The sequence below is a fragment of the Neomonachus schauinslandi genome, chromosome 10 (genome assembly GCF_002201575.2).
Source record: "Neomonachus schauinslandi chromosome 10, ASM220157v2, whole genome shotgun sequence".
NCBI lineage: Eukaryota > Metazoa > Chordata > Mammalia > Carnivora > Phocidae > Neomonachus > Neomonachus schauinslandi.
The window spans coordinates 63434048-63448700 of record NC_058412.1 but is presented as its reverse complement, the minus strand read 5'-3'; positions in this window follow the sequence as shown (position 1 = coordinate 63448700).

Below are 14653 nucleotides of genomic sequence, written 5' to 3'. Positions count from 1 at the left end.
TTTGAAAGGTTTTGAATAAAACTAGAAAGCACCCAGGAAAAGTGCTCACATGTATTAAAGACTCGATCACCGTTAGTCTTTCTAACATGAATATTTCTGTTCTAATTCCATAGTTTTAATGTTACAAGAGTTAAACCTATATTATAACATATTTAATAAAGCAATGGATAATTTTATGGTCCCATTTCAAGTGAGCTATGCCTTCTATATACACAAGCATTCTGTTTTTGACCATTCGGTAATAATGGTATTCTAATTTTAGAATATAGAAAGGAGAAGTGGAGTAATGTTTGTTGCTTTTCTCAGGTTGGAGAAATCAATAAAGTTATTTTTATAATTAGCTTAGGTATAAATTTAAAGCATTGATAAAAATCAGTAGTATTGTCATTGCTGCTATGAAAATTAGGTACTATAGATTCTTATATTTTAATGTAGCAGTTTGCAGCAGTGGTTAGTAAAGAAAAATCATTCAGTTTAAGTATCATTGTTATTTGTATGGTAATTAAGCTTACAAAGACCAAAGTTTATGTTTAATATGCATAACAAGCAGAAACATTGGGGTGGTAAGCAAATTTAAAAGGTCTTATTATTCATTGCTGTACATATTGCGGCTTGGAAATGTTAAAGATAAAAATGTTATGGACTTACAATTGTTAACTATCTTAATACCAGGTAGTAGAAATTTTAATTTCACACATGAACAAAACTTCAGTGTTTTGAATAATTTTATAGGCAAACATTTGATTCTGTGTTGTTTGTAATGCAAGTTTGTTCTAAACAGAAAGTACCGTCTTTCATTTTCTATTAGTTAGTCTTTAATCAACAAATATGGCACATGCTCAACCAAGCACTGTACTGGATATCAGGGCTGCAACCCTGACCCTACGTAAGACCTAATTAAAGCCTGTATTAACCCTGTCATTTGTGTGGCTAATAGGAAAGTATACAAGTAATCAAAAATACAAAATCATATGATAGTTGAAAACATATGCAAAATCAAATGGAGAACTAGGGTAAGGGATACCTAAATCTTCCTGGGGAATTCCAGAAAGGCTTCACAGAGGAAGTATTGATTGAAATAAGACTTGGTAGACTTGGTATTTCTTAATTAGATACAGTAGGGGAGGACAAAGAAGACAAATTGTCCCTGGGGTATAGAAGCATGAGAGAACATGGTATGTTCTGATTTTGCTATGGTTGAGTACAGGATTCTTAGGGGCGAATAACAAATAGTTAAGCAGGAGAGAGATGCTATACAATTTTGTAGCCTCATGCTAAAGTATATAACTGTAGATATAGAGGTAGAGCTAGAACTAGAGATATATCCTATTTGTTCCTTTCTCTGGAGAACCCCAACCAATACCCTTCCCATCCTTCCCCTTCCTCCCCTTCCCATCCCCCCTTCCCCTTTTTTCTTCTCTTCTCTCTTTTTTCTTACTATTATCTATCTATCTATCTATCTATCTATCTATCATCTATCATCTATCATCATTGAGAGGAGAATTAGACAAGAGAGGGATGAGAGACAGAGAGAGAGAGATCAAAAGAAAAAAACACCAGAGTAGGAGGGGAGATTATTGGTGAGTGGCCATGAATGGGTGAGATCCTATAATCATGTGGCAGTTTTTCTAAGGTAATTTTGGGGACAGATACTTGATCATTTCTAATCTGATGTTGATATGATGCTGAACTTTTGGTTCTATAAATTGACTTGTAATCCTTTATTTTACCCTTTAAGCTTGGTGTTTGAAATTGGTCTCTCTGGCATGTGGTGTTTGAAATTGGTCTCTCTGGCATGTGGTGTTTGAAATTGGTCTCTCTGGCATGCAGTCTTGGCTCCCTGTGGATTCATCTGGGAATTGTATTTTCTGGCTTTTCCTCTTCAGATCACCTTGGATCTACACTTTATCCTAGTTTCTAGCCCCAATCCCAGTCCACCTATTTGAACAGTCAATACTTTCTCTTTTTTTGAAGATTTATTTATTTGAGAGAGAAAGAAAGAGAGCAGGAGGAGAGGCAGAGGGAGGGGGAGAGAATCCTCAAGCAGACTGCCTGCTGAGCATGGAGCCTGATGTGAGGCTTGATCCCAGGACCCTGAGATCATGACCTGAGCCAAAATCAAGAGTCAGATGCTCAACCGACTAAGCCACATGGGCACCCCTGAATAGTCAATATTTGCAAATGAAGCAGAGGCACTGTAATTTAACTAATAAAAAACAGTTATTTGATTTGCAAACTTCAAGAATGGATGACAACAGTAATTGAGAATTAGTGTTAGAATCTGACTTTAAGTGGTTTAAGTAAGGAATTCAAGTGAGGAATTGAATATGGGGCATGTTGGCTGATTTCAAAATTTTATCTGTGAAGAGACAAAGAGAAAGTGGTAGCTAAAAGACTTTGTTTTTTCCTAATTGTGATTCAACTTATGGTGACTGTATGCAGAAAGAAAGGAAACTCTAGAAATGGAATATTATATGACTCTGGAATAATAAAGGATAATGGATAGACTCAGGTTACAGAGATAATGGCACTGGCTGGGATACTAAGAACAGTCAGAAGTGTTCATCTTTGGTGGAAAGAAAGACACCTACTCCTCTGCAATGATAGGAAGAGAGGTTGGGTGAGCTGCAAATTTAGCTAAATTCCTAAATAGAAAAGGAAAAAAATAGGTGTTTTTTTTTTTTTTAATGGCTTTCATTTCCTTTGTGAAATAAAACTGTTCTAAGAGTAAATTGTATAACAGGAGGTAGAAGGGTTGAAAAGACTGAAATATTTGGAATAGCTTTTGAGAAGAATCACAAAAGTCTAGGGTTTAGATACAGAAGCAAACCCAGGAGAGAGATGATAGAGTCAAAGAAGAGGGAAGGGTCATGAACTCCATATCACAAACAATTAGGAGAGTGGGTATAGGGGAACCAAGAGAATGAAAGAGCTGAAGGAACAGGAGATTATAGTAGAATGTGCAGCTCTTGTGCTTGGGATTTTTAGACATGACTATCTCAGATGATGACCAGGTCAAAAGACTGATCATGGTTCCTAAAATAGACAATGGATGACAGTCCCTGAAATCAAGTAGCTCCAGTGTAGAATGGGTCCTGTTGAAATTATCAGGTGACAATGACATTTGGGCTTCTGGGGAGCCATTGAGATGGATGTTTTAAGCTTTGCTAAATGTGGTGAGTACCCAGGAAGTCTGCAGATAATGCAGGCAAGAATGCATACAGAATAGTAGAGACACATGCTATGTGCCTAAAAAAAGGAGTGAATAGTGCATAATAGTGGAGTGAAATGGTCAAAAGTGACTGAGGAAATATTTGAAGATCTGAGTCTTTTGTACCAGCTTTTGTACTTAAGAGATACACAGATGAGCCTAGAATTTGTTGCTGTCTCCTTGGTCTGAGATTAATTTTGAGAACACTTTATTAGTGGGTTTTTCAAATTCCTACACAGTATGAGGAATTGGAGAAGTTGGAAAATCTTAAATAAATGGCAGATTATCAGTATGTAAGTGATTGCTAGTACAAAAATTGAGAAATTGAGCAAAAGTATATGCAGATCAACTTTTACATTGATATAGATCTGAGGAAGATCCATCTTTATTAAAGTGAATGATGACTGAAATCATAGGAATTGGATTGGCATTTATAAATGACTAGATCTAAAAAGAAGAAAAATGTTGATAACAAATGATGGGGGCTTATTATGCAAACAAAGGATGGGATTTGTCAATAAGCCTGAAAGAAAATTTTAGAGCTATCATGTCATGGTATAAACAAATTCTTGTCTCCGTGAAACAAGCCATGTTTATATAAGTGGATAAAAATGTAAAAGTTTATCTTGCTGTATGCTAACACTTATGCACTTTATTGTATACAAAGTATGCCTCATTTTATTTTATTTTAAAGATTTATTTATTTGAGAGAGAAAGAGAGCACCTGAGGAAGGGGAAGGGCAGAGGGAGAGAGGGAGAGAGAATCTCATGTAGACTCCCCGCTGAGTGCAGAGGCTGACATGGGGCTCCATCTCACAACCCTGAGATCATGACCTGAGCTGAATTCAAGAGTCAGTCACCCAACTGACTAAGCCACCCAGGTGCCCCTGCCTCATTTTGAAAATAAGGAAAAAAAAAATTTTAAATGAGTTAAGGAGACAAAAATATGAGAATTCAGCCTGATATGTAATGGAAACTCAGTAAAAGAAGAAAAGACTACAAAAAAAAACCCCAAACAAATAGAAAATAGAATTTAGAACTAGACTAAAAGGAAAAAAACAGCAATATAATTACTACTTGCTGTGGACTAAATACTTGTGTCCCCCCAAAATTCATATGTTGAAATACCCAATGTGAAGGTATTTGGACTTGGGGCCTTTGGGAGTTAATTAGGTCATGAGGGTGGAGCCCTTATGAAAGGAATTAATGCCTTTATAAGAAGCACATTTTCAAGTATACTTCAATTTTTTTAAAAAAAAAGAAACACAAAGAGCTTGCTTCCTCTTTCTCCGCTCTTTGCCATGTGAGGATACAGTGAGAATACAGACACCTGCAAGCCAGGAAGCAGGCTCTTACCAGACATGGTATCTGCCTGCACCCTGACCTTGGATTTCCCAGCCTTCAGAACTTTGAGAAATAAATATTTGTCATTTAAGGCACTCAGTCATGGCATATTTGTTATAGCACTCTGAACTGACTAAGACAGTACTAAGAATGAAATCCATGATGTAGATAATAAACATGAAAATCAATGGTAGAATTCAAGGGAGAAGATTTGGGGAAGTCATGGGAGAGAGATGACTGATAAAAAGAACACTTTAGAGATTCATTGTATTAGAGGTATTTTCAAAGAAGAAGCTGGAACAAATTGAATGTAGTGATAATACATGGCTTAAAAATAAAAGAGAAGGAAAAAACTTTCTGAAGTGAAAATCAAAATCTTTAGATTCAAAATTTTCACTGTTTCCAGGCATAATCAATACGAAGAGAACTAATGTTTAGACAAATCTTGGTTACACTTTCGAATTTCAAAAGCAAAGTAAAATCTTACATACATAAGAGTTCCCCTCAATCTGCCATTCCACTTAACTTAGTACCAGGTGACAGTGAAGCAGCACAGACTTGTGGAGGTTGATGTTTGACCCAAGTCTTGTATTTTCAACTACATGATAGCACATTATTGGAAACAGAGGCTAGGAAATACTTCTCAGATATAACAAGGTTCTGAAAATCTGTAACATAACTTTTGAAAATACATGGCTCATAACTTCAAGAAAAAGTTCAGTTGAAGTTCAGTTGAATTAAAATTAAAATACCAAGGGGTGCCTGGGTGGCTCAGTTGGTTAAGTGTCTGACTCTTGATTTCAGCTCAGGTCATGAGGGTTGTGAGATTGAGCCCCCCCACTCCTCCCCTACCACATCCAGTGCAGAGTCTGCTCAAGATTCTCCCTCACACACACACTCACTCTCTCTCCAAAAAAAAAAAAAAAAAAGTAATGGCCAATATTGGATCAAATCAAACATATATAATTAAACCAATTTTATATAAATACTGAAAGTATGAAACCTAGCAGAGTTGTAGCTATTGCATAATAATGTAAAAGACATTATCACTTAGCCCTAAGAAAAGACAAATGGATCTAACAGTGATAATGGTGAATTCTTTCCCATTATTTATCTCAAATATTTTTATATCTTAATGAAAATTTACATTTGCAGAACATTCCCATTAGTGCTATATTTTAATGTATTCAGTAATATACAACTAGATGTGAGACATAGTAATTTTAAATGTCAGGAAGAAACTGGTACTACCCTCCACCACCAAACACACATCGTATATTTCTATTTTTAAGGATCAGATGATTTACATTTTATATGCTCTGTTACCAATATAAAATGATGGAAAACCGGGGCCCCCCGGGTGGCTCAGTTGCTTAGGTGACTGCCTTCGGCTCAGGTCATGATCCTGGAGTCCCGGGATCGAGTCCCACATCGGGATCCCTGCTCAGCGGGGGGTCTGCTTCTCCCTCTGACCCTCCCCCCTCTCATGTGCTCTCTCTCTCTCTCTCAAATAAATAAATGAATAAAATATTTTTAAAAAATGATGGAAAACTCCCCAATTCTTTTAAAAATTGTTTTATAGCATTCATAATGAAAACCAAAAGAGTTAATAACAAGAATAAAAACAAAACAGCAGTAGAGATCAGTCTCACAAAGAGAGATACAAAATCTTAAATAAAATGTTACCCAAATTCTGCATGATAGTAAAAAATAAAAATGGTTCAGTATAGTAATTGCATCTATATCAAGTGGCCCTAAGATTTTATAAAAACACAAAATAAAGGTTTTTCATCTATTTAGATCCTTAAAAGCATTTATAAAATTCAGCATTTATTCTCAGTAAAAGTAAGTTTATTAAAATGATTAATCATATTTATCTAGAATAAAAACAACCAGCCATAATGTTAAATAGAACATATTAGAGGCACTCACAATAATATCAGGAACAAAGTAAGCATATCACTAGGTAAAAGAATAGGTCATCTCTGTAGGCAAGCACATTATATCATCATCTACCTAGAAAATCTATAAGATCAACTGAAAAAATAAGATGGTTTTGAAGAGAGCTTACTAAGTTAGCTGATGCAAAAGAAACAGACATTGATAATATCAGCAATGACTAATACCAGGAATTTGTGCACTGGAATCCTTGCTGAATTTTGAGATATAAAATTGATCTTAAAATTTAAAATTTTCTAGATTCCTAGATTTCTAATTACTTATGAAAATATAATTTAAAATAATTAAAAGCAAGAACAGTGCCTGTATGGATTAGTCAAAAAGGAAATAAATTTCAAATTAAATTCTACTAGACACATAACAGGATCATGAAATGTGGCAAAATCCTGATTTATGGATAGACTGGTCTGCAGTAATTAATACAGTCCCAGAAATAGCAGAAGAATATCAGATATCTGTATATGTGAGTATGAAATAGGAATTATTTGGACTGCTTTGCCTTGGATTGTCTCTGAGTCAGTTTATTGTCACAGATAACATTTTGTGAGACCTCCATTTTACGACAGTGAAGGAACTTACTAGACCAGAAAAATGATGGGAACTTACAAGCACCCTGGTTTCTGGAAAAGAGAGAAAAACAGACATTTGAACCTTTATAAAAACTCCAAAGCATAAATTTTCCATACCCTTTTTGCCTTTTTCTTATTTCATAGTACTTAGTTCAGGTTCTAGTTAAAGGAAAGTTTTAAACCTCTAACTAGGAAAATTTGAAAAAACGCTTTTTTCCCCCTGAAGTATGCTGTAGTTGGCTGAGAAATATCAGAGAAATACTGCTTCTTAGCAGGTGTTAAGGGTACTTGAAACTGCTTACTCTGTTGTAGAGGAATAAACTTTGTAGCAAAAGCTCCAATTATGTCATAGTCAGGAATGTGTTTTAATGAATTGAAAAAAATGTATCATTTATTCTTCCACTATTTTTTTCTAAACTTTCACTCATCTGATCAGAAAAGGGACTTCTTTAAAGTAGATTAAGAATTCTCAGAAAAGATATGATATGTCTCTGATATATTGGGTTTTCTAAAGAAGAATCCAATATTTTGAGGCCAATAATTATGCATGAAAAGTCTCTTACAGGATGGGCAGCAAGCAAGGACTTAGTGCGATTATATATTCAGAGGAGTTGTGAGAGATGGGCAGTGGCATGAAGGATTGAAGCTGAGAGGAAAGCATTAGAACAAGTTGGGTAGAAAATAACATTATGGCTAATCTTCATGAAGAAGGGGATTATAAAAGTAGGTTGCTATGACTATTTTTTCCTTTTTAATTCTAGCATGGAAAAATTTTCCCAAGTAATAAGATTAATTTTAAAGATATGAATTGTTTGCAATGGCATTCATTCACAGGGCACTTGATTTGCTTTCTTAGCTCTTAATTTGATCACATAGAATTACCCAATGAAAATGTTCTTAACTATTTTGATGCTTTGTTATTAAGTGAAAAGATATCCAGAGATTTTCTAGTACTGTGTTTCAGTGTCAGGGACTATATTTTACTTCTTTACCTTTTAATATTATCATATGCTTAATTGTCTTGAAAGTTTAGAGACATTCATGATTCAGTTAAGGAGAGACTAAGATACAAAATACAAGTAGAATATTAAGTTGTAGGGCAATAAGAATCATTTGGTTATAACGGATGCATTTCCATGAATAATAATCCCTCTCCACCTTTTCTAAAATGATCTCCAAATTTGACTATAAAAGATACCAGATTTTTCTAACATTTCTCTTAGATCTGTATAGGAAGCTAGGAAACAGTGACATAGATATAATGGAAAAAAACCCAGATTTTATGGAATGAGCAGGATGATTGTGTCTTTTAGGAAGGCACTTTAGGCTGCTTTGAATACTTTACATCTGATTTCCATGCTCTATAAATTATATTTGACTATTGTAAGTTCTCTATTTTTAAATTGTATTCAGCAGAAGAAGTGGAGCGACCTTCTATCCTCCTTACATTCTCATCTTGGTCTTTGGACAGGACATTTCACAGACAAAGTCCAGGCTCATTTGAGAAGGATGGATGGTCTGGGAATAGAATTCAGACTTTCTAGTGCACTCCACCACCTTCAGCTCCCATCCACACTCCCAGGACAGGATCAGTTGCTCAAGGATGCCTCAGCCTAGTGCCATCATATCAGAAATGGAGCTTATTTTTTTCCCATTCTTTTGTCTTTGTCTTTCTAGTTTTTGTTATGTTTCAAAAATTTTCCATTACATAACATAATATAGTGAACACCCACATATCCTCTACTTAAGTGTAAGAATTAATATTTCACCATATTTGCTTCATAGGTGATTGCAAATGGATATTACATTTTTATTATTCCCAGATTATTTTAAAGATAGTTGCAGGCATCACGATCCTTCACAATGCAGTGCAATATGCTTCTCTTAAAAAATTTTTTTTTTTTCTGGGGTGCCTGGGTGGCTCAGTCGGTTAAGCATCTGAATTTAGCTCAGGTCATGATCTCAGGATCCTTGGATGGTGCCTGGTGTTCAGACTGGCATCCAGCCCCACGTCCAGCCCTGCATTCAGCCCCGAGTAAGGCTCCTTGCTCAGCAGGGAGTCTGCTTGTCCCTCTGCCTCTCCCCCACTGGTGGTGCTCTCTCTCTCTCAAATAAATAAATGAATAAATAAATAAATAAATAAATAAAATCTTTTAAAAATGACACTTTCTTATAGAATTGCAATACCATTATCAGAGCCTAAGAATTTAAATGATTTCTTATTATTATTTAATGATCTGCACATGTTTAGATTGCCCCAGTTATTCCAAAAATCTTTTATAACATTTTTATAATCAGGATCTAATCATAGTTTATATAATACACTTAATTATGTCTTTTTTTTTAAATTTCAGCTTTTTTGAGGTATAATTGACATATAAAATTGTCAGATGAGTAAAGTATACATCATGGTGATTTGATATACATATACATTGTGAAAAGATTCCTCTCATTCAGTTAATTGACATATCCATTACCATAGTTTTGTTTGTTTATTTTGGTGAGAACATTTAAGATCTACTCTCTTAGCAATTTGAAGCATATAATACAGTATTGTTGACTGTAATCACTATGTTGTCCATTACTAATCTTCTGATTGCAACTTTGTACCCTTTGATAAATATCTTCCCAACTCCCCAGCTTCCAGAATAGGACAACCACCATTTTCCTCTGTTTCCATTAGTTCAGCTTTCTTAGAATTCACATATAAATGATATCATACAGCATTTATTTTTCTCTCTCTGACTTATCTCAGCATAATGCTCCCAAGCTTCATCCAGGTTATCACAAATGGCAGGATTTCCCTCTTTCTCATGGCTGAATAATATTCCATTGTGTAAATATATTACATCTCCTTATTTATTTATTGGTTTATGGACACTCCAGTTGCTTATATATCTTCATTATTGTAAATGATGCTGCAATGAACATGAGAGTACAGATATATCTTCAATATCCTGATTTCATTTCCTTTGTATGTACACCCAGAAATGGGATCATATGGTATTTCTATTTCTATTTGTGTGTGTGTGTGTGAAACCTCCATGCTGTCTTCCATAGTGGATGCACCATTTTACATTCCCACCAGTAGTGCACGAGGGGTCTTTTTTCTCCATATCCTTGCTAACACTTGTTATCTGTTGTCTTTTTTGATGATAGCCATTCTAAAAGATGTAAAGTGATATATCATTGTGGTTTTTGATTTGCATTTTCCTGGTGATTAGTAATGTTGAGCACCTTTTCATGTACCTGTTGGCCATTTGTTGTCTTATTTAGAAAAATATCAATTCAGTTTCTCTGTCAGTTTTTTTAATCAGATTGTTATTTTGCTATTGAGTTGTATGAGTTCTTTATATATTTTGGATATTAATCTATTATCACATTTATGATTTGCAAATATTTGTCTCATTCTGTAGGTTTCCTTTGCTGTGCAGAAGCTTTTTTTTAGTTTGAATAGTTCCACTTGTTGGTTTTGCTTTTGTTGTCTTTGCTTTTGGTCTCAAATCCAAAAAATCATTGACAAGACCAATGTCAAGGAGATTACCCCTGTTTTCTTCTAGGAGTTTTATTGTTTTAGTTCTTCCATTTAAGTCTTTAATCTATTTTGAGTTGATTTTTGTGTATAATATAAGATAGGGGTCCAGTTTCATTATTTGCCCATGCCTATCCAGTTTTCCCAACATAATTATAGATGAGACTATCCTTCCCCTATTGTATATTCTTGGCTCCTTTTCATAAGTTGATTGAACATATATGCAAAAGTTTCTTTCTGGGCTATTTTTTTCCCATTGTATGTATTAGTCTATGATAATACTATACTGTTTTGATTATTATAGTTTTGCAATATACTTTGAAATCAAGAAGTGTGATGCCTCCAGCTTTGTGCTTCTTTCTCAAAATTGCTTTGGTAATTCTACATCTTTTGTGGTTCCATACAAATTTTAGGATTGTTTTTACTATTTCTGTGAAAAATTGCATGGGGATTTTGATAGTGATTGCACTGAATCTGTATATTGCTTTGGGTAATATGGATGTTTTAACAATATTGATTTTTCCAATCCAGGAGCACAGAATATTTTCCATCTCTTTGTGTCTTAAATTTCTTTCATTAATGTTTTATAGTTAGTGTTCCATGTATCGATCTTTCATCCTCTTGGTTAAATTTATTCCTAAGCATTTTTTATATTAATGTAAATGAGATTAATCTTGTAATTTCTCTTTCTGACAGCTCCTGCTAGGCATAAGTATAGAAATGCAACTGAATTTTATATAGTGATTTTATATTTTATATTTTGAAAATTTACCAAATTTGTTTATTAGTTTAACAGGTTTTGGTGGAGATTTTAAGGTTTTGTATATATAGCATCATGCCTTTTGTCTTTTTCTTGCCTAATTGTTCTGGTGAGGACTTCTAGTACTATGGAATGAAAGTGATGAGAATGTGCATACTTTTCTTGTTCCTGATCTTAGAGGAAATCTTTCAGCTTTTCATCATTTAGTATGTTAGCTGTGGGCTTGTCCCTCTATACCCACTTTGTTGAGAGTTTTTATCATAAATGGATGTTGAATTTTGTTAAATGCTTCTTCTGTATGTATTGAGATTATCATTTAATTTCATCCTTCATTTTGTTAATGTGGTGTATTACATTAATTGATTTGCAGATGTTGAACAATCCTTTCATCCCTGGAATAGATTCCACGTGAACATGGAGTATGATTCCTTTTCTTTTTTTAAGATTTATTTATTTTAGAGAAAGAGCATGTACAAGTGGGGGGAGGGGCAGAAGGAGAGGGAGAGATCCTCCAGTGGACTCCCTGTTGAGCACAGAGCCCGATGTGGTGCTTGATTCCAGGACCTGAGAATCATGACCTGAGCCAAAATCAAGAGTCGGATGCCCAACCAGCTGAGCCACCCGGGCACCCCTGATTCTTTCAATGTACTGTTGAATCCAGTTTGCTGTTTTGTTGAGGATTTTTATGTCTATTTTATTAGGGATATTGGCCTGTAATCTTCTTTTCTTGTAGTATTCCTGTCTGGTTTTGGTACCAAGGTAATGCTGGCCTTATAAAATGAATATGGAAGTGTACTTTCTATTTTTTGGAAGAATTAGAGAAGGACTAGTATTACTTCTTCTTTAAATGTTTAGTAGAATTTTCCTGTGAAGCCATCTGGTCACTTTTCTTTGCTGGGAAGTTTTAATTTCTGATTCAGTCTCCTTACCAATAATTGGTCTCTTCAAATTTTCTATTTTTTTATGATTGAGTTTTGGTAGTTTGTATGTTCCTAGGAATTAATCCATTTAGTCTCAGTTGTCCAATTTTGGGGTGTATGATTGATCAGAGTAGTCTCTTATGATCATTTTTATTTCTGTGGTATCAGTTGTAATGTTTGCATTTTCATTTCTAATTTTAGTTATTCAAGTCCCCTTTTTTTCTTGGTGAATATAAAAAAGTTTTTCTATTTTGATTATCTTTAAAAAAAAGCATGTAGTTTCATCTATTTTATTATCTTTTTAGTGTCTATTGCATTTATTTCTGCTCTGATCTTTGTTATTTATTTCCTTCTACTAACTTTGGGCTTTGTTCTTTTCTTTCTAGTTCCTTTAGTGCACAGATGCAGAATAGAGACTAAAGAAGCAATGAATGGAAAAATAAATGAAGAAATATTTTTTTAAGAATGGAAATATTTAAACATTTCAAAACCTACAATGAGGTTAATTAAAATTTTGATTAGACAAATTGCCACTGTCCTTTGTAAATGCACAATGTCAGTTATCTTTCCACCAAATAACAAAGGGCAGAATTTGCAGCTAGCTGTGGTAATCTTTCATGAGGATCACAAAATAATATGTTGTGCACATATTTTTTTTTAAAGAATGCCATCTTAGAATTCAGTCTCTTAAAAGATTGTCCATGGTTTCTTAAAATGTGTACGTGGCCATAAAATTATCAGTGGTGTATCTTCACCATTTGATCAATAGGTTTGTTTACCCTCAAAATAAAATACTATTTTAATGTTTATATATGTAAAACGTATTTAAAAATTTATCACTGACTCTGTACTATATCCCATACTCACCATTAACGGGGGCATCTAATTAAATACATCAAGTGAAAATATCTCCAGGGAAATCTTGTTGAAGTGTGTGCATTGCAATTGTTTAAAAAAAATATTCAATGCAATTCATGCAATTCAAAAAATAATAAAAATATAAGCAAGCAGAATTATACTATAATGATAGCTATCCTACTCCATTAATCATTTCTAGTACCCACATGGACAATAATAATAAAGAAAGCAATATGGTATGAATTCAGGTATACATGCAATTTTTTAAAATAATTCAAACCTATATGTTACTCTATAAGTCTAACAAACAAGTTTACATTATACTGCTCTGCCAAATAACCTTGTATCTGGAGTATTTTATGAATTGTGGAAGAGTGGCCATACTATTGTACTCAGAAAAATTCCACACACGTGAAAAAAAAATCACAGAAAATATTTTAAATTATCAGAGTTAACAAAAGCTATAATGAAGTCTGTTCAGATTTTCAGTAACATAAAATTGGAAAATAAAGAATTTATTTTTGTTTTAGTATTTTGGTTTTTAGAAGTAGTAAGTAGGCAATTGCTTCATCTCTGTCTAGTTTAGCATTAAGAAATTGTGTAGTGAGGGCGCCTGGGTGGCTCAGTTGGTTAAGCGACTGCCTTCGGCTCAGGTCATGATCCCAGGGTCCTGGGATCGAGTCCCACATAGGGCTCCCAGCTCAGCGGGGAGCCTGCTTCTCCCTCTGACCCTCTCCTCTCTCATGCTGTTTCTCTCTCGCTTGCTCTCTAATAAATAAATAAATAAATAAAATCTTAAAAAAAAAAAAAGAAAAGAAATTGTGTAGTGAATTTGTATCATAGAAAGGTAACAAAGTAATTTATGTGAAAATGTTGACAGACTTAATATATAAATGGACAATGACCAAACATATGCAGAAATACAACTCTGGGGGCACCTGAGTGGCTCAGTCAGTTAAGCGTCTTGACTCTTCATTTTGGCTCTGGTCATGATCTAAGAGTCCTGGGATTGAGCCTCACATTGGGCTCTGTGCTCAGTGGGGAGTCTGCTTGAGGATTTCTCTCCCTCTCTCCCCCCTCCACCAGCTCTTTCTCTCTTTTTCTCTCTAAAATAAATAAATAAATCTTTAAAAAAAAAAAGAAAAGAAACATAACTCTGGTCCACAGTCTGCAGCAAGCAGCCCAGGAAACCAACCTTTGTACAGTAACCACCCGGGAAGCCAACTTAGTATCTGTAAGTCAGACTTGTAGGAAGTAAGACCACCATCTCTAGCAACAATCCAGAAAGCCAAACAATAATCCTGTAATGATTGGCCTCAAGATCCGGACCTAATTAAAAACTGACAGCTTCTCTAATTTTTATACCAGCTTTCAACTTAGGACGAACCAGAGAGAGCTAAGTATGTACCTCTAACCAATCATATAGGATGCCCCACTTCTACTTAGCCCATTTATGCTTTGCCCATGCCAACAGCCTCCAATCAGGAATTTGTTCCCTTT